The sequence below is a fragment of the Gadus morhua genome, chromosome 8 (assembly GCF_902167405.1).
Source record: "Gadus morhua chromosome 8, gadMor3.0, whole genome shotgun sequence".
In the NCBI taxonomy this organism is placed as follows: domain Eukaryota; kingdom Metazoa; phylum Chordata; class Actinopteri; order Gadiformes; family Gadidae; genus Gadus; species Gadus morhua.
The window spans coordinates 17,176,748-17,197,214 of record NC_044055.1 but is presented as its reverse complement, the minus strand read 5'-3'; the positions used below and the strand labels follow the sequence as shown (position 1 = coordinate 17,197,214).

Below are 20,467 nucleotides of genomic sequence, written 5' to 3'. Positions count from 1 at the left end.
AGGCCTGTAGCGCAGAGATAACGGCCCCAGAGCTACAGTACAGGTGGAGACAGGGAGTAACAGAGAGAGAGCAGGGTAGAGAGAGAGAGAGAGAGAGAGAGAGAGAGAGAGAGAGAGAGAGAGTGACAGAGAGAGAGAGAGAGAGTGAGAGAGAGAGAGAGAGAGAGAGAGAGAGAGAGAGAGAGAGAGAGAGAGAGAGAGAGAGAGAGACAGAGAGAGAGAGAGAGAGAGAGAGAGAGACAGAGAGAGAGACAGAGAGAGACAGAGAGAGAGAGAGAGAGAGAGAGAGAGAGAGAGAGAGAGAGAGAGAGAGAGAGAGAGACAGAGAGAGAGAGAGACAGAGACAGAGAGAAGGATAGAGAGAGAGAAGGATAGAGAGAGAGAAGGATAGAGAGAGAGTGAGAGAGAGAGAGAGAGAGAGAGAGAGAGAGAGAGAGAGAGAGAGAGAGAGAGAGAGAGAGAGAGAGAGAGAGAGAGAGAGAGAGAGTGACAGAGAGAGAGAGAGAGAGAGTGAGAGAGAGAGAGAGAGAGAGAGAGAGAGACAGAGAGAGAGAGAGAGAGAGAGAGAGAGAGAGAGACAGAGAGAGACAGAGAGAGAGACAGAGAGAGACAGAGAGAGAGAGAGAGAGAGAGAGAGAGAGAGAGAGAGAGAGAGAGAGAGAGAGACAGAGAGAGAGAGAGAGAGACAGAGAGAGAGAGAGACAGAGACAGAGAGAAGGATAGAGAGAGAGAAGGATAGAGAGAGAGAAGGATAGAGAGTGAGTGGGATAGAGAGAGCGACAGAAGGATAGAGAGACAGGGACAGAGAGAGACCGGGGGAGAGAGAGAGGCAGAGGGATAGAGAGACTGAGCGGGAGAGAGAGAGAGAGACAGAGGGATAGAGAGAGAGAGGGACAGAGAGAGACCGGGGGAGAGAGAGAGGCAGAGGGACGGAGACAGAGTGAGGGAAGAAAACAGGGGAGACAGAGGGAGAGAGAGAGCAATGAGAGAAATTGATAGATAAAAACAGGGAAATACAGAGAGAGGAGTTGAAAGACATTGACAGAGAGACACAGAGAGAGAGCGCTTTTAGAAATAATGAACGAGAGAGCAACAGAGGCGGAAAGAGAGAGATTGTGAACCCTCGGGAGAGGGCAACTGCGAGAGCCAATGAGAGCTGGGAGAGAGAGAGAGCTTAAGAGAATAAAGGAAATAGAAAATAAAGTCAATCACAACCGCGTGGTGTCGCGTGGTCAGAGCGCGGCTCCGTAGTCCTGCGAGGGGTCCCAAGGGGCCTCTCTAGGACTGAATTGTCAATTACCTCGCTCAAGCAGAGTGGAGGCCGCTGTGTGCGACCTCACCTGCCCTCCTCAAAACAAAACCCGGCCAGAGGTCACCTGCCTGTTTCTCCCAGGGGTGGTTGCTAAGGTCAGTCGTCGTGCGTGGTGACGGGGGGGGGGGGGGGGGAATGTTATTTCGGGTGATTCGTTCACTGATTGGGGCTTTGACGGATGCACGAGCATAATGAGTTTGAGCGCAGTTCCGGGCGCACGTTTTACAAAACAACAGGTTAAACGTTACAAAGGAACGGGGCGCCATGGGGAAGAGTTGAACAGTCAGCCAGCCAGTCAGACAGTCAGACAGTCAGCCAGCCGAGTGTATTCCCCGGCTCCTGGGTGGCAGCAACAGAATGCATGACTATGACCCCGGGTCACAGCGAGTCGTAGGCCTGCCTGATCGTCTGTGCAACAGATTCCCCCCGGGGCCACAGGGGGACAGACCGGCGGGGAACAGCTCCGGCACACAGACAACTCGGACAACCCGGTGTTCCTCTGGATTAATACCACTAACGCACACGCCATGTCAACTGGAGGCCGGTGCTTGACGTGAGGCAGTAGGTTGAGGGAATACACAATGCACCCAGGAGGCCGTGAGCTGGGGCTTACCTTGTCTGATTGTTGCCAAGCGTGAAGGGTCTTGTTTAGTCCTGCTACATGCTGGGTCGCTACCACTCGACGGAAACCTTTGGCCTAAGACATCTCCACTCGTGTCACCGCTCTAGACCTGGGGGAAGAGAGATCTCAGATAAGCTTGGCTGCCATGATGATATAGCCTTTGAATACAAAAGAAAGCAGTAGACATGTATGTCCAAAAGGGACATGTGATAATGGACAGATAAGAGATAGGGCTTCGATTTGATGTCATTTTGTGAGCGCTATTTTTGGACATGCGGTCACATAATACTTGTATGTTGTTATCAAAGTATTAAAAAAATGCATTTACACTTGGATATTGAATCTCCAAGTACTATAGTATATTCAGCTAATTGCATTTGTGTGGGGGAACAACAAGATGGCTACCCCAGCTGTAGCAGATTGCATCAAACCACGACATATGTAGCGTCTATAAAAGAGCCCTAACAGGTTATCTGACACCACCGCCCTGGGGTTATTTTCATAAAACACACTTGGGTGTTTCAGTTGAGGGTTGAACCCACTCTGCACACACACACACACACACACACACACACACACACACACACACACACACACACACACACACACACACACACACACACACACACACACACACACACACACACACACACACACACACACACACAAATACACAAATACATACAAACACAGAGTCCTGTTATTTTGATTTGGATTCGGTAGCTAGTAGCTACCTTGCCCCTTTTGTCGATTGCATTGTTATACACTCAGGATCCGATAGGATAGAAGCAAAGTTCTTTCCGAAACATTGACTATCCCAATCTGGCTTGTAATCATTCCTGACGGGGTTATGCTACACTGTGTAGAAGTACAGACGGGGTCTAAGTCCTGAACTGTACATAAGCTGGTTCAACTTGCATTTAATGACCGTTATTGTGACTGCAACTTGTAAATGATTAGCCAGGTTGGGCTGAGAGTTCATTCAAGCAATCTATGCAATCCCACTCCTGGCTTTTATATTTTCGATTCAAAAATGAATTAACAAACACATGTTAGTTGAATACAAATACTAAATATATACATATTTGTACATACAATCGAATTTAATATGCACATTTAACAGGGTGTACTGTGCACAGTTGGAATACAGTTGGAATACAGTTGAAATGTCTGCTGGGGTCATCTCAGCCTCAAGCCCTGAAGTATTTACCCTGCTCGTCCTGACAGCAGCTATTTTAAGTATTTTGATGCTTATCAAAGAGGCCGTGGAGGGCGGACAGCCCAGAAAAGAGACACAGATGGCCCAGAGACAGGGGGGATTCAGAAGGACGTAAATCTAGACACGGGGACAGGTATGGCCCTGAGTGCTTAAAACAGTCTTGTGGTTCTCGTAATGGCTTTAAAGGGGCCGCTTAGGCTGATACTGGGGCTCGGGAATTGCAAAGGAGGGGCCCCAAGGAGAGTCCCCATATGCTGGGCCAACGTATACCCACGTGCACCCACGCACGTGGGTGTGTGTTCACATTCACATGTACATTGCAGAAAGATCCTACACAAACACACACACAATGGTGGTGGGAATCGTTCACGTTTCGATTCAAAATCGATTCTATATTCAAAAAGATTCCCATTTTGGGGCTAATTGACGTGTCTACTCAAGTCTGCACTGCGCTGAGAAAGTCAAATGATGGCATGGAGGCAGAGTAAAGTGGGTATAAGATGACATATAATGATGTAAATACACAAAGGCACTAGGAAAAGGTAAAAAAAAAAGAATTAGAATAAGAATTGTGTTTAGTGTGTCGAGTTTCACTATTGCATTATAAAAAAAACTATCTGATCATCGCAAAATATTAAAAGAAATAATTATTTAATTTATTTTCATTTTTATGACCATATAATACTGCTCCTCTTTTCTGGAGGAGCATCACGTATACATATCACATATACATATACATATATTTATCTAAATTAAATTAGAAGGATTCATGTAAAATACGTTTTTTTCACAAATTTCCTTAATCAATGTATGCCTTTAAATGTTTGCATATAACTGTAAAAAAATAATTAAAAAAATATGCCCTTTTCTTTTATCTGGCAAACCAATTACCAAGTTCTATGCAAAAGTAGAGTAAGATATTTAACATTAGCCTAGTAAGTGGACCCTTGCATTAACCTTGCCTTCTTTTCTCTCTTTCTCTCTGTCTTTCTCCCTTTCACATTCCATAGGGCTCCTTTTGTTTCCCCTTGATCTGCATAATTACATTACAGTGCTGACAATAGAGGGTGTGAGGCCAGGTCCTTGGTCTTAACCCGCTCAGGGTCTTTTCTGGCTAAATGGCTGGAGCCGCTTACTATGGTTTAAAACATGTTTTGATCATGTTAAGCAATCTCTTCATTTACACACCAAAGCAAAAACAGCACTAATCAGGCTAAAACTAAATACGTGCGTTTCCTGGTTGTTGACATGAGTCAGTAAAAATTAGGTTTCCATTTCAGCCACTAAGTATTTTCCTAATACAAAATAATTTATATTAACACAAAGTAATTTGAAGCTTTGCAACAAATGCCTGATACTTCAATATTTTAACATTGACAATGAAAACGATGAAAACGTGCATGAAGCTCAAACAAAAACTGAACGTAATTCAGCCGGCCTTCCACAACATCAAAGGCCTATCCACACCAACATTAGAAATGCGGAAAGAGCTAAGAACTATTTTTATCATTAGAAATGCAGTGTTGCCACACAGAGACACAGCAGTTGTGGGGGGTGTGGTTCAAATACAGCCCAAAACACTAACATTTCTTAACACCCTCTAAATTAGGTGTTAAAAGCCCATCTCTTTAATGATATGCTGAGCCAAATGCTCCATGGGACACCTGTACCTTCCATGACGCCACAGCAAGCTGATCCCGGCTCTCCAAATCCAAAGCCAACTGCAAACACCTTTAAGATCCACAATTATAAGTCGGTTTCTAATGTAAAAAGTATTCCACAGAGGGCAATAGATCCAGCTGAAGCGTGACCAAAACGTGGGCGAAAAATATTCAGCAGAGTCCCGGGAAATTTAAGAAATGTTGTTCTGCTCTGGTGCCCCCGCAAACATCCTTAGTCATGACACTCTGAAGAAGGACTTGGAATCCCTCTTGTTCCTCCAACACAGTAGAATCTCTCCCTCCCCCTGCCTCTCATTCTCTCTCTATCTCACATACAAACAAACACACACACACATTCAAATCCCTCCCCCTAGAAATCTTCTATCCTATGCCATTTGCTGAGTAGCAGGAGGAGGAGGGGGCAGGAGGAGGAGGAGGGGGGGGGGGGATATACTGTGGAAGGGGAGTTGGGCGGGCTGTATGGAGGGGGGGTCATTCATCTTGGCCCTGCTGCCCCCCCCCCCCCCCCGTGGTGACAGATGCTCTTGGAGGGCCACTGAGCCACAGGAGGGGGGGGGGGTGGACACAAAAGAGAGGCCTGTATCTGCTTGCTGCCAGGCCGGCGCGCGCCACGCCACGCGTGACCCCCCAGCCCAATGTCAGCCGCGGGAGCCCCCCCACCCGTGCCGACCTCATCAAGCACCCTTCAGGGGTTTGATTCATTTCCTCTGTATTTTTCTATTTTTATGAATGAACATGTGAACCTGAAGGGCAGAATCCTCCGAGCCTAACCCCTTAATACCCTCTTTCATTAGCCTCTCGCTCTGCGGATCGCAACACCCACTGGTTCTTTTTTATTAGGGTGGGGGGGGGGGGGGGGGTCAATTAACAGACAGGACAAGCAATGTGTGGCAAAATGGGCAACAAGAATGTCAGGTCAGCCCGAGCATTTTGTCTCCCCGTCGCCTCGCCTGGATTTGACCCCTCACCGGGCTGTTACTCGGGCTATAAATACCAGGGGCTCATCTGGTCAAAATAAATAAACGCACTTGCGCCACCAATCAACAAGCGTGGAGGGCAGATGTTGAGGATTATGGGTCATTCTAGCCCTGGTGACATGCCTTCACATCAGCGTGCTGAGTGGAGAAAGAGCACATTCTCACCCGACTATTGGCTTATCCGTGACTCAGCATGTGTGAAAGAATAGCAGCGCAGAAGGGAGGAAGGAAGGAATGTTTATTTTACTTGGAAAACCCTAGCGCGCAGAGCCAAGAAGTCTAGTCATAGTTTCCAATTAGAAATGTTTACATTGACCAACCTCTCATGACATGTATTGATCTGGGGGCATTTTTAGTGATCAGTAGGATAGCAATCAGATACAAATTCACAGCAGAGGTGAGCTTTCTCATGCTCTGGTTCCACAGAGTCACAGTCACTCCATGTCACAACCGTGAACAAACACCTGACTATCTCACCCGACTTTGAACAGTAAACATAGGCCGCCAGCAGACTGCCCAGTCAAACTCATCGACATTCTCTGGAAAAACTGGTGTGTCTACCAATTGTACTATAGCCTGCGGCAGTAATCTACTGCAGCTCTGTCCTGCTGAAAGATAAATAAGAGGTTAGGTCTACTATGGACAAATGATTGATTATTCACCCAGCATGATGTAACAAAGCTACCGTTTCAGCTTCCTTTGGTATTTATTAATTACAACTTGTACTAATGATTAATTAATGCATTTGTTAGGGCTACGTCAGTAGTAAACCACACTCTGTTGATCGTTTACCGACCCTTATAAAGACGGAAACATAGGAAGGAAAAGGTTTGCACTCCAACCTCTGTAGATAATAGAGCTCATAATAGAGTTTAACCATTTCTCATTACATACAATGAAGTTAATAGAGGATCAATCCTAACAAACAGCAGCTCTTCTGCACAAAGGAAACAAGTGTTTCCTTACTCGACTGACATTCCAGGCCAAGAAGCGTGACTAAGTGCCGCAAAAAAAACATTGATCGTTTTTTTTGGGTGTTGTATTCCTTTGAGTAAATTCAGCACAAAACTGTCAAGTAATAGCAGGTTTCAGTAAACCCACTTTGTAGTAGAGTACACTGTGATAGAATGTCTAGTTCTTCAGCAGTCACTTTGCATCTTAGATAAGTTACGTTACGGTATTGAATAAATGAATGGGATGATACAATTATTGTCTCAGTTTAAATGTAATAACTGTAGTGGTCATCAATCATACTTGTTCTTTTTGACCATTCAAATTAGAAGCGCTGCTGGATCCTTCAGAAAATAATTTCCTAATTAGAAAGCTTTCAGTAGATAAAAGGGAAGTAGAAAATATAAATCTCCCTTTACTGGCTCGGGTTTCTCGGTTTACCGGACCATTTGACAGCCGTTCCAGTTCATTACCACAGGCACAGTCAACAGTTGTTTTAATCAAGCTGTATAGGGCTGTTCTCACCTTCACTCCAATGGTTATAGTGGGGGCAGCGCTAGTGTGAGGGACAGCTGTAAACCAGCACACAGGCCAATCACGGCCGCAATTAGCCCTAGCAGGACTCATCTCTCCTAATCTGCCACCTTTGTCCAAACATTGGGCTTGAGGTTGACTGTGAAATTTGTCCAGTTAATATTGCCTCAGACCACACATGACCTACAGCCTTTCCTCAGCAAGTGGAAAATCTACCGGCCAAGGAAAAGTCTTGGCCGGTAGATTTTGTCATTATGCAGCCCGGATTTTTTTCATCTGCCATATGGCAAAACTCTATCCTCCCTTGGAAGGCGGAAGGTGTTAATTTTGGACCCGGATCAGGGGGATGGGGTTTGAAAATGTCCAGAGACAGTTAAGACACAACTACAACAAGAGTTCTCGAGGTATAAAACAAGTGAAACCTCAACGTGATCGCCGTCCGTCAGCGCGGATTGACCGGCCGCCAGAAGTTCAAACGGGGGAAAAGAGCCGTCAACATGATTTATGCCCCGCGTCTCACCGAGCCCCTGACTTTGACACAGCTACCTCTCGCTGAATGGCCCATTTAGGACGGACATAATGAGTGAACCCCTGCAAACCTCTTTGGTCTCAAAAGGGAACCCAAACAAAGGAGCCCCGGTCTCAATGCTTTGCCCCGTACCCCCCTGTCCCCCACTCAAGCTCATCCCTCATCAGCCCGCTGAGGTCCCGCTAAAGGCTCCTCACAAAAGGGGAAGTATCCTGCCGCCAGCACCTGATGAAAGACGAGTCATGTGACACGCCAGGGCCTAGTGCTTAGTGTGTGGGTTTCTGTGTGTGTCTATGTGTGTGTGTGTGTGCGCTTTGGACAGAGAGCTTCTCGGCCCGAGAAAGGGAGCTATCATGATCATCCTCATGGGTGAACTCTCGGAGCTCTGCCTCATCTTTGTTTAGGCTGACTCAGCACTCAACACATGTGGTGGCTCTACGTTGACTCTCAAAGGTCCCGTGGGTTTGAAACACACACAAACACACACATGCACGCATGCACAGAAACACACACACATGCACGCACGTACACACACATGTACACACACAAACATGCACGCACGTGCACATACACACACACACATGCACGCACGCACACACACATACACATACACACCCACACACACACACACGCACAGAGACACACACACACAAACAATCACACACACACACACACACAGGGGAAGAGGAGGGACATTGGCCTATGAGTTAGCGTGGGACTCTTGTTTTCTTGTTTTTAACCGAGAGAATAAAAAAGCGTGGGAGAGAAATCTAGCCATTTCGAAGCGGTTTCCGCATCATCCCAAGATGGGTGGCATATGGTCGGTGGGGGTCCTGACGTTGAAGGGGCTGGTGGTATAAGGCGGCCCGGGGAGAGAAGGGAACATTCAGTGATCCAGGGGTATCACACAGGGTGCTCCGCACGACAACCCGGAGCTAACATGTCAAAGACACAAAAGGGAAAGAGACTCAAAGACTCGAAAGCACGCCGGGTTTCCCACCGCGGAAGGCCACATTCCCAACACGCGTTGGCCACGCTGCCAGTGTCAGGACTCGCACTCGTCCGCTACTGTCCGGGTGGCAGCCCGGCACTCTCATTTCCTTATACAAGCCCTGCAGCGCTCTCTGCCTCTCTCCCCACAGGCCTGTGTTGGCTACCTGCTGGGCACTGAAGTGCAAATCAGCGCTAGTGAGGAGGATAGCAGATGAGCCCGGGTCATTCAAGCCTTCGCAATGGGCCAAACAAAAGGCTAACATTCCTGCTGAAAGCCATTGCCGAAGTCGGCAGCAACACACAGAGAAAGAGTCCAGAGCAGGGCTTAGCCCAGATAATGGCCTGTGGGCGTGTGCGCACGTGTCAGTGATTGTGTGTGTGTGAGTGTGTGCGCATGTATAATGTTTTTGTATGTTTTCTGTACACACACTCAGAAATGCGCATGCACACTCGTGTGAGTGCACAAGTGTGCATGCGCCTGCATGGGTGTGTGTGTGTGTGTGTGTGTGTGTGTGTGTGTGTGTGTGTGTGTGTGTGTGTGTGTGTGTGTGTGTGTGTGCCTCTGCGTGTTGTGTGTGTCTGTATGTCTACGTGCTGTAAGGGGATTATCTCAGGACCTATAAAGGGGGGTGAAGCAGGGTTTAAGGCATGGTGTGTGTGTGTGTGTGTGTGTGTGTGTGTGTGTGTGTGTGTGTGTGTGTGTGTGTGTGTGTGTGTGGTGTGTGTGTGTGTGTGTGTGTGTGTGTGTGTGTGTGTGTGTGTGTGTGTGTGTGTGCGTGTGTGCGTATGTGTGTGTGTGTGTGCGCGTGCTCGCAGTGAGAAGAACGGGGGTTGGGTGCTTGCAGGCCTGGGGAGGCCGACAAAAGGAGCATTTGGGCAGATGAAGAAGTCATCATCATTAAGCCTCTGGGACTTTACTGTCCAGTTATAAAACTCATTTCAAAATGAGGGGGCTCCGGGGTGCACGTGAAAGGGCAGCGGGGCGGCGGGGCCGGGGATAGGCTCCAGCGGGGGCCTGCAGGGCAGAGGATTGCCCCGGCCGTGGTACTGTAGAGCTAATTCATCAGGGGGACGAGCTGCCTTTATGTGAGCTGATTGGAGTGGTGACCTTGCCACACACTCTGGCCCGGAGGATGAGTTTAAGGGCACGGCGTTTAACCTTAAACTAAATCTCAACAACAAACACACAAGACAAAAGCCCGCCGGATTATACTGATTATAGTATCAGCATGATGCGAGTTAACAAATACCGGTTCCAGTTAGCTTTGTTAGCTGACTCGGCGTGTATGTATTTTCAATTCTGTAGCTTTGTATTCGTTTATATACAAGTTTCAAGTCAAATGTGTAGCCCCTGCAAAGGATTTGAATTCCTCATAAACCTCAAGCAATCACTTATTCTATCTTCATAAAAATAAAAATAAACAGCAAATAAACATTGGTCAGGAGGACATTGGTGCAGAAGAAGACGAGGGCGAAATCCAACCAGGGCCGTCGGTGCCTCCAGAATAAGTCAATGAAAGTGAGGCATGAGTGACAGTTTACAATGCTCTCCATGGCCGTGTAATAAAACGGAAGGCCTGCATGTGAACCCTATCTGCATTTTACAACATTGCCAGGGTTGAACGCCAGTTCACCGCCATCCGGACAACAGAGCAGCACATAGGACCCTAATGCATTTATGGACTTATTCAGGGCGGCCATATTGAATGAGACAACAGCGCGTTCTATTTCATACTGTAAATCTGTCATGCACAGTGGTCAAACTGCGGTCAATGGTAAAGGTCTACAGAGGGGACGGAGGAAAACACACTCAGGGAAAACATTCCTCGGGCTCATAAGATAGCGCCTACGTTTGGTGACATGGTTCTGTTTTTTTGTTGTCTGTAAAAAACTGTATAAAACGTGCATGGAACTAAACAAAGGTTTTTCCAGGAAAATATCATATGCATGAGTAAAAAACAACAGCAGATTCTAACACATTGTACATTTAACACGGAAAGAGAAACTCAACTGAACTGATTAACGTTTACTACCGATCACATCATCAGTCAACGGGAGGACCACTTCCCAGAATTAATTCAGATTAAAACGTCCGCTGCTATATCATTTAACATCTGGTCAGCCCCCTAATGTCTCTCATCCCTGACCCCATCTTTGATGATGGTTGACCAGGCCTTGTCCTGGCCATAAATTGTTGTTTGGACAGCCCTTTTTGTTATAGGGGTGTAAAAGGGGAGTCATAGATCACGTAGAGAGGGCAACACTATCAAAACATTGGCTCTTATCAGATGACACGGCGAGTAGTCGGGGGGTCGGGTTCCGCTTCCGGGAGACCCCACCCTGCACTGCCCCCCCCCCCCCCCCCCCCCCCCCCCCCCCCCCCCGCGTCTAGGACCGCTTTGGGTCACATACGGCCTGGGGCTGTTTTTGTTTTTTAATGAACAAAGCCAGGCAGTGTGCTTGAGTCTAAGGAATCCACGCTACGGACGTAAATTCACAAAATCTCATGTGATTTATCTCCACATTAGAAAGACTTTTAGAAAAAATGTAGATAGAAAAATCGAAGCAAGCATTGATCTAAGCAAATAATGCAACCGTTTCAAGAAAACAAGTTTTCATTGCATCTGAGCCTTGATCTCTCCTTGATTACATTATCAAAAATTTGAATACACGCATACATGTTTTTCTGTTTGTGGTTGTTTGTTTTAAGAATTAGGACAAATTCAAAGTGCCACCACCAAGTTCCTATTGCTCTTTATCCCCCATTGGTACAAATCTAGCATTCCCGATACAAATGTCAGGACATTAGACCCTGCTTTCATTCTTTGTCCCAGAAACAGACACAGCCAAGCCACGCGGGAGCCGATGCCGGGAGCAGCACATAGGGAGGACACAAGAAAGAAGAGACAGAGAAAGACCCAGGAGAGAGACAGAGAGAGCCTCTCACAATGGGAAACCTCTCCTTTCTTTCCCTTCCTTAAAGAAAGCTGCCTGAGCCACCTTGAATCCATTTGAGTGACACCATGACAAAGAGGGTTCCTCAATGTCCAGAGGAAGGATCCCACTAACTTACCCCCCACCCATCCCCATTCAACTCCTTCCTCCTCAACGTCCTCACTGGGCGATCAGTTGTATCCATCATGTCCCTCTTCCTGGCCCAAGGCGGCTGAATCAGCAGCACCCTGTCACCACTACCACCATCGTGTCTCCTCCACTTCCATCTCCGCCACTACATACACCACCATCAACCTGTCACCACCTTCTCCTTCTCCTCCATCTCCACCAGCATCCTCTCCCCTCCTCCGTCTCTACCACCACGTCCTCCACCATCTCTCACACCTCCAACCACCTCCACCCCCATGACCACCATCCCATTGACCCAGACCATCGCCTCCCCCGTCGCTGCCACCGGTCCCTAAACCACATCCACCGCCCCCCCCACCATCCCCATGACCCTGCCACATATTCCAAAGTCCTCCCTGAAACCACATAAGCAACCTACACCTTCATCTCCCACAGCATACCTTCTACCACCAAAATCTCCTCCACCGCCGCCACCTCCAGCCCCCACCATCTCCATCACTGCCACCGTCACCGCCGTGACCCCTGTCCCATCCTCCTCCCTGTCAGTCATGTCCTTGTTCCCTCCAATTAACTCATTCCCGTCCTCCATTAACCCCCCCCCCCCCCCCCCCACCACCTCACCCCTGGCCAGAGGTCCAAAGCAGTAGGGCTCCCTCCCTGTATGTCTCCTCTCTCTCTGTGTGTGTCTCTGTCTCTCTGTCTCTTGTTTTGTCTTGGCTGAGACAATGGGTGCCACAGAGCCGTCCTTTGTCACCGACCTGACCCCCGCACACAAACCTGGCCGGGGAGAAAAGTGACAGTAAGCCTATTCAGCGGCCGGGACCACTGCATCCCGCTGCGCCGCTCCTCCGCTGGGAGCCGCCGTGTGTTCCCGGCTGACAGATGTGCGAGCGGATCAGGCTTGTTCTTTAGGGGGGGGGGGGGGGGGGGCTCAGAAGGTATGCACTCAGTAACTCAATAACTTTATCTATGCGAGGAGCAAACTGGGACATCGATATATATATATATATATATATATATATATATATATATACACAGTATATATATAAGGCATCTGATGTAATCAAGAAACTGGGTATTTCTGTGGTTCAGTTTGCAATTGATTCATGATTAGTGGATATTACGCGGAGGGACACACACGCACACCGGCGTATGAAGAGAAACCCAGCTGGTGTGGGACAAGACATTCTGTATTGACTGCTTCACGTGAGACACTCTGAATGAACGCATGAGTTAAATGATGTGATACTTTGACCTCTCTCTGATAGAGAGAGGGAGAGAGAGAGAGAGAGAGAGAGAGAGAGAGAGAGAGAGAGAGAGAGAGAGAGAGAGAGAGAGAGAGAGAGAGAGAGAGAGAGAGAGAGGGGTAGACAGAAATAAAGGGAGATTGCATGAGAGAGAAAGAGTGAGAGAGAAGGAGAGAGAGGTGTTGTGTATAGAGTAAAAGAGAGGGATCTTGGTAGAGTGAGTGAGGGAAAGCGACAGAGGGAGTTGGGGAGAGAGAGCGGTAGAGAAATAGACAGAGCGAGAGATCGACAACGAATGACCTCGGAGACAGTCAGGGAACGCTGAGTCCCCGCTGCAGCAGAGAGACGGTCACCGTGGCCTTGGACAGCTCGGGCCAGCCTGGGCATATGGAAACAAGAGACAGAGCATCCACCCCCCCCCCCCACACACACACAAACACACACAGCCTGGCTACATCAACAAGCTAAAACCTTGTGTTTTCACAAGGGAGAGAGAGAGAGAAAGTAGACGGGAGTGAGAGAAGAGGAAGATAAGGAGACAAAAGTATATGTTTAGAGTGGTGTGTTTGTGTGTGAATGATATGTCTATAAAAGTTAATTGCAGACAATGGGCAGCAACATGAAATTGTTCGATTTCGGGCCCCAAGCTTCTAGAGGGTTTAGAGGGTTCAACAGAACATGAGGCTGTAGGACTTGAGCAATAGTCAAGTAATATGAAACCAAAGGATCTACGAAAATGTGATTAAGCTATTGTTCTACATTGAAGTCCATATGGTCGGGGCACATCAACATATGATGGGTGAATCGAATACTCAAATTAAGCATGTTCTAGGTCCACTATTATAGCGAAGGCATCTTTTCAAGATGTACAGTACAATTATTTAATTTCATTATGGTAAAAATAATCTAACCTCCAAAGTGAACTGCCACTAAATAGCGTATTCCCAGGCAGTAACATGAAGAAGAGAACCCCCCGCAAAACAATTATAAATAACTTCTACTATCCTGTCTGAGTATGTCCGGACTCCGGGCTACACAGCGTTAGAACATAGCCAACACTCTGTAATCTTTAGACGCAGGATGACTAAGCTGCCAGTGTCATTTGGCCAACTGACATGATGCTTCGTCTTTGCCTGGTTGGCATCGTGGTGCACTAGACACACGGCAGCACGGCCTGTGAGAACACCCTGTGCCACAACAAGGAGAGGGAGAGAGGGAGAGGGGGAGAGGGACAGAGACAAAGAGGTAGGGAGAGGGAGGGAGGGAGGGAGGGAGGGAGGGAGAGAGAGAGAGAGAGAGAGAGAGAGAGAGAGAGAGAGAGAGAGAGAGAGAGAGAGAGAGAGAGAGAGAGAGAGAGAGAGAGAGAGAGAGAGAGAGAGAGAGAAAGATGGCTTAACATACTTCAGATGTCAATTGTCAGAGCCCTAGATATGGTCTCTCGAAATCACAATACCGAATACAATATGCTATTCTTTTATTTGGCTGGTATGTTGCATTATGCCATGCATTTAACACTATTTTTGTATTTCATGGTAGTCATTCAACAAGACTCACTGTGTCAGATAAGGCAATCATACTGCCATTAGTATATGTAGTGTTGTCCTGGCAACACTATAATGATTGACAACAATCATCGTTAGTTGCTTTTCACCACCTTGTGCCGAGTTCTAAGTCGTCAGGGGAAGAGGGTCAACAAATTAAAAGAAGGAACGATTGCGGACCCGTTCCTGGGTGTCAGGAAGAGGAAAGTATGGGCTGTCTATGCTTCAAAGAGGACTTGAGGTACAAGTGTGTTAACACGCAGTTAACACTGGTCCATGAACCATCCCTCAGTTCCACCTGACAGTGTGCCTCCTTCTCTTTGCCACGTTGACATATGTGCCGCCAGAGCACATAGAGTCATACTACTGGTCACAAGGAACTTGTCGTAAGAGTTGGGAGGAAAATGCACACATTTATGATATGCTCGAGTTTTCATCTGGGTATCATGGGGCGATTTCCTCTCTTTGAGGGCAGAGGTGAACCCCAGCCAGTTGAGCTGCCCCTAACCACTCAGCCCGGGAGGTAGTTAGCAACCAGGGATCAGTGGAGACTACTGGATGTTCCTGTGTCCCTGGCTTTGGGAGGTCACACACTATAGTCTCGCTATTATGGAAGTCAAGAGCAGTTTTTTTGTTTGTTTGTGTTGTTAACATAATCAATATTGTATATAATTGTATATATTTGTATATTTGGATTAACACAGATCATACTGTTAATACTGTATATATCTTTGCATATTCATATCTACCCTTCATTGTTATTTGTATATTCCCTGTATACAGGTAAATGCTCTGCACTTTACTGCTTTTTTGCATTTCTGGTTAGATGTTAAACTGCAAATCATTGTGACTCCCTGCAAGGAAAATAAAGTTGAAGATAAATATCAAAAGAATCTAAATACATGATGAGTCGGCTCAGAAACGCAGTGTCCAGTGGGTCTACTGGTGTGTACTGCCCCGGTCTGCAGCAGCTCTGGAATGTGGAGACCCAGAGGAACCTGGCCCCGGAGCGGTTGATGGACGTCATCTTTTCCCACCACTGATGATGAGCGAAGGTCCTTCCATGTACCTCTGCCTCTCAATGCTACATTTCACAGGATGAGCCGAGAGTGGGCCTCAAACAGCCTGCCTATGTCAATCCCTCTGCATTAATGTCTGAAATCTGCACGAGGACAGGAACTAGAACCGCCTACATCCTTACCACATGACGGCACCGACGTCTGCGAGAGGTGTATGTAGTTTTATCACATTTTAGGGGCCATTGCTCCAAACCAATGTACAGCCTTGGAGCGCGTCACCAAGTTATGCCCAGGCTGTTGGCAAGCCCTAATGGAGCGTTGAACTCTGAGGAACTACTGTAGATCAACTGCCCTCTCCTTAAGGGGAGGCGTCTGTGGAGGATCTGATCCCAAGGCAGAGGTCTGACATGAAGATGGCCAAATGGTCAACGTGCAAGTGCAACTTGGCAGGTTCTGAACAGGCCTGAGGCTCATCTGGGCTCAATTACAGCACGTTTATTACATTCCCATATAATGAGTGCATGACAAGGAAAATGTGCAACATACTTTGCAAACTGCAATATACCGAATTATAATAATACCATTTTGGCTAATTTGTATTTGAGAAACAATTTGAAAGATCTCCGTACATTTTTTCAAATGTTAAGTCCCTATTAGTTCTTGGTCGTCTTTTAGTGCTTCAATTAAAATAATTAAAGTTTGAATTGATTTTCATTTTATAAATGTCTTGTAATAGCAGGCTTTTGTTTTAAAGTTCTTCCACATGTCTTGCAATGTCGGCCTGGGCACCTAAAATCTATAAGAGATTCGAACTTTGAACGATGTGCAATCAAACCGCTAGCTTGTGCATCCTAGGTGTAAAGTAACCAATTAAAACTGCCATAGGTTACATCTCTGGAAAATGTTCAAATCCGACATGGGGATGGTTACCTTGGTTATACACATGTTGGTTACATTATTCTGGCACAGACCAAGCAACATGCATATTAAACAATATTTTACAGATATTTTTATCTTATTTGTATAGGATTAAAAATGCATTTAAAATAACCTCCCTGGTTCCCCCATAATTCGCGCCGCGGATCCTCCCTCACAACAGAAAGAGCAGGATGTTCTACTCCTCCATACTGAATGTCCTCAATCTCTGCCTGCCACTTCCTTTCCTCCCCCGTCATCATGCAGCCGGTTACAGTGAGAGGGAGAAGATCTCTTCCCCTCCTTCACTCCGCTCACGTCGTAAACACCGGGATGTGAGACAGACTCATGGCCCATCCACAAATTCATTGTCAGATATAAGGATGTAGCCCAACTGACGGTTCCCTTTTATTACCCTCGATTAAACAAGCAGCAAATCGTTTTTGAATCATTATTATAAACTATTTTCTTGGTTGTTTTGTTTCAAATGGCTCTGAAAGAGAAAAAGCTACCATTATACAAATATTTGCGGGACTCGGTTGAACAAAAAACCCTTGCAGCCTCAAAACATTATACATACATCGTTTTTTAGAGACAATCCTGCACCTGCTTACGAGAACAATTATTTATGAGGAGGACATTATAACAGGCGTTTCAATTCAACATGGACCCCTCAACATATTATTTTGCCATTTGTCTCATTTGCCTCAAGTAATAACCTATCTCTTTTATCATAAGTAAAATGATACGACATTTCAAGTAATAGAGAGAACATGCAGAAATAAGGAAATGTAATGAAATACATTGGACAATTTCCGTGCAGGTGAAACTAAGACATAACAGCTGAGAGGTCTATGGGGAAGCAGGCCCCGCCCCCCTCCAGAGGGGATCAATGCACATAAATGGAAGAGGTCACGGACCTTTGACATCTCCTTTCAGCCGGGGGAGGGGCACGGGCCTTTGTGCGATTGGCTTTAATGATCCAATTGTGCAACAGTGTCATACACCTTAATACAGTACACACACACACACACACACACACACACACACACACACACACAGGGTCTCACCTTACTTTGCCTCTTGCCACGATTCCACTCCCCCCACCCCCTCCTTCCTCCACCTCTTTCTCCTCCTCCACCACCCCAAAACCCCCTAACCTTATTCACATTCATTAAAACCAGTTGGGTCTAAATACATGCTAATGGATTTGGGGCAAATGTTGAATCCTACTCGCAGTGAAAAATCCAGCTGTCAGTTAGTTATATTCTGTATGAACAAAAACATCTTTAGACCCCTGGTTTTCTTTGTAATTTATTAGATCTAACTCTATTTTTTTTATCTTATTAAGAATGGATTGGTTCTATTGAAAAACCTAGTTTTTTGTTTTGAGCTATAGGCTACATGCCAAGAGAAAGTAATGAATTAAAGACAAGTTAATGCAAGTAAAACAGATTTTAAACCAGTATATGACATCTTCTGTAGTAAGTGTTTTCTTATATCTCTATCAGTATTTCTCTCTGATATATTGAATGTTTATTAAAGGTTGGATTGAAAGCTAAAGAGATCTTTAAAATTTTGGCCAAGTGCTTCTCCTTATCCATTTCGACAATCTGTTTTAATCTATTTTCTTTCATCTTCCTTCGTTTTTTTTTTTACACATGGTTGACTGTTAGATGACTTTCTGGCATTCTTGACCCAAATTTAAGAAGGAACCCAGGGGTTAAAAGTTTACAGGCCCTGCAGAAGTGATGCTGTGTTAATCCTCTAGTGACTGACGTCTCATTCTGATACCTTTGAATCTGAATAAACGACTTAAAAACACCATGGTCCGGTGAGTGGAGATCCCTGGCCTTGTACAACACCTATTGACCTTGCTCTACTGATTCACTTAATATCAAAATATCGGCAATTAGAATGAGTAAACCCAAACAAAGAATCTCAAGCTCACACTCATGAGAGTAGTTTTTGTAGTTGTATATATTCATATATATTTCATCACGCTATTAAAATATATTCATAACCATTCAGGTAATCAAAGCAAGATCTATTTATACAAGGATAAATTCTTCTTGTTTGTCAAAATCCGTTTAAACAAACCTTAAGTCCTATCAAACCAGCGGGTCACCTGTTTACGAGTCCACATTGGAGACAGAATTACTCCTCAGTGGAACAGACAGGCCATGTGAACCAACAGTACATCTGGGAAGCCGGAGCTTCATCCCCTACTGCCATCTGTACCGGGGATCAGGATAGAGAGAGTAAGCTATCGCTAAACAAAAAGAAACATCTGAGAAGATTTCTTCTCCAAAGCCATCAAAGAAGCCATTTACAGAAATAATCGGACAGACTCCCCGCCGCGCTGTGGCTCTCTCTCTCTGGCCCGAAACGGCGTCAGCTGATCCAAACTCAAATCGTGTTTCATCAGGACACCTTCTCCTCTAAGGGGTCAAAAGAGAAAACTATATGTTTGAAACAACCCGCGGCAGAAAGAGGAACCCTCCATATCAAGTGACGAGATAGCAAATCAATTGTTATGTATGCCCTTCTGTTTTGGCTCAGTGTTTGCGTTTAGGAGACCAATTGCATCCTGCCTTGTCAAAACAAGGAACACGCAGGAGAGAATGTGTGATTTAATATGCCAGAGGAGGTATTCCAAAATACAAAACAAGCCGGGCCCAGACCACAGAGAGTTCTGTGAGAGCCTCCCACATCTTCATGGCATATGCATTTTGTCTGAAAATAAGAAGCATTTATTTGATGCAGAAAAATTTCTCTTTAGCTATACATCTGTTACCTACATGTGTTGCATTTGTGATATTTGTTAATTATATCTTTCCCACATATCAGCCAATATCAACCAAAATAAATCAGTCTGGTCAGAGACTAAAATAAATTTAGATTTTTACCCCAAATGAATAATGCCGGCATATTAAATGAGAGGAGAAGACAAGCTGGGTTGGAAGAGAAGGGATAATGTTAAGATGACAATGAGAGAGGAAGAAGAGTTGCTAATCTAGCCGTTACCTTGGTGATAAATGGACGGCAATATTGGGTTTTTCTGCACAATGTTTTTGTGCAATAGACTATTTTAAGCATGCCAGTGGTTTTTCTTGCAAGAAATGTCAACGTTCATTAGTGGATAAGAGGTACAGCTGTAGAAAAGATCTTGAAATGTACTTCTGAATGATTTCGAGTCAGGCTTTGATGCTTGTTCACTGATATCTAGAAACTGACATGTCAAGATAAATGGGTATTATGCAATAATTCATCAAGTTCATTGTTACCTAGAAATATGTCATCAATTATTGATGTAGCGCTGCCCCATCATTTATAATAACATTTGCTTTGATAGGATAACATCCAATTAATAATTAAAGCATGATTTGTTAAATTCAGATGTTCTGGTTATTTAATTAGTCCTCTCTTGGTCCTGACTACCATGCGGATAAAAGGTGGGGGTTAAGAAAGCCAGTCGGTTACCTAACCTGACACGAACAAGGAATTAAACAGAGCACAGAGGGAGAGAGATGTCTCCTTCAAGGCTACAGCGAGAGAAAGAGAACCCTGTTTGAGTGCCGCATGGGGCCTCACACAGTCCGTGTTTATCTCCTGTCCAGATTAACTCCCAATTGTTCTTGGGCAACAAAGGCTGCCAGTGAGGAAGCCAGTCCCCCAAGGGCCAGATGGTCAGCGTTCAGGGCCCTCTGACCCCCCCTATAGCCACGCGCCTTGCCTGACAGTGCTACGCATGCTCTGGGCAAGACAAGGGACACCCAGCAAAACGTCACAATCTGCATCACCACACTTACATCACAGCGCATTTGTGTGTGTTTTTTTGT

The 20,467-nt window shown here is 45.9% G+C and overlaps 1 protein-coding gene across 3 annotated transcripts in view; it reads right to left on the bottom strand.

Moving 5' to 3' along the window:
* greb1l (GREB1 like retinoic acid receptor coactivator) overlaps positions 1–20,467 on the bottom strand; it is a 49,696-nt gene that overhangs the window by 27,393 nt on the left and 1,836 nt on the right. For 2 of the 3 annotated variants that reach the window (XM_030363827.1, XM_030363829.1), the window contains exons 1-2: positions 4,824–5,135; positions 1,926–2,043 (exon numbers count right to left, since the gene is read on the bottom strand). The gene's annotated coding sequence lies outside the window, so the exon portion shown is untranslated. Of the gene's footprint in view, positions 1–1,925; positions 2,044–4,823; positions 5,136–20,467 lie in introns of those variants that run through there. The other variant, XM_030363828.1, reaches the window with a different exon arrangement.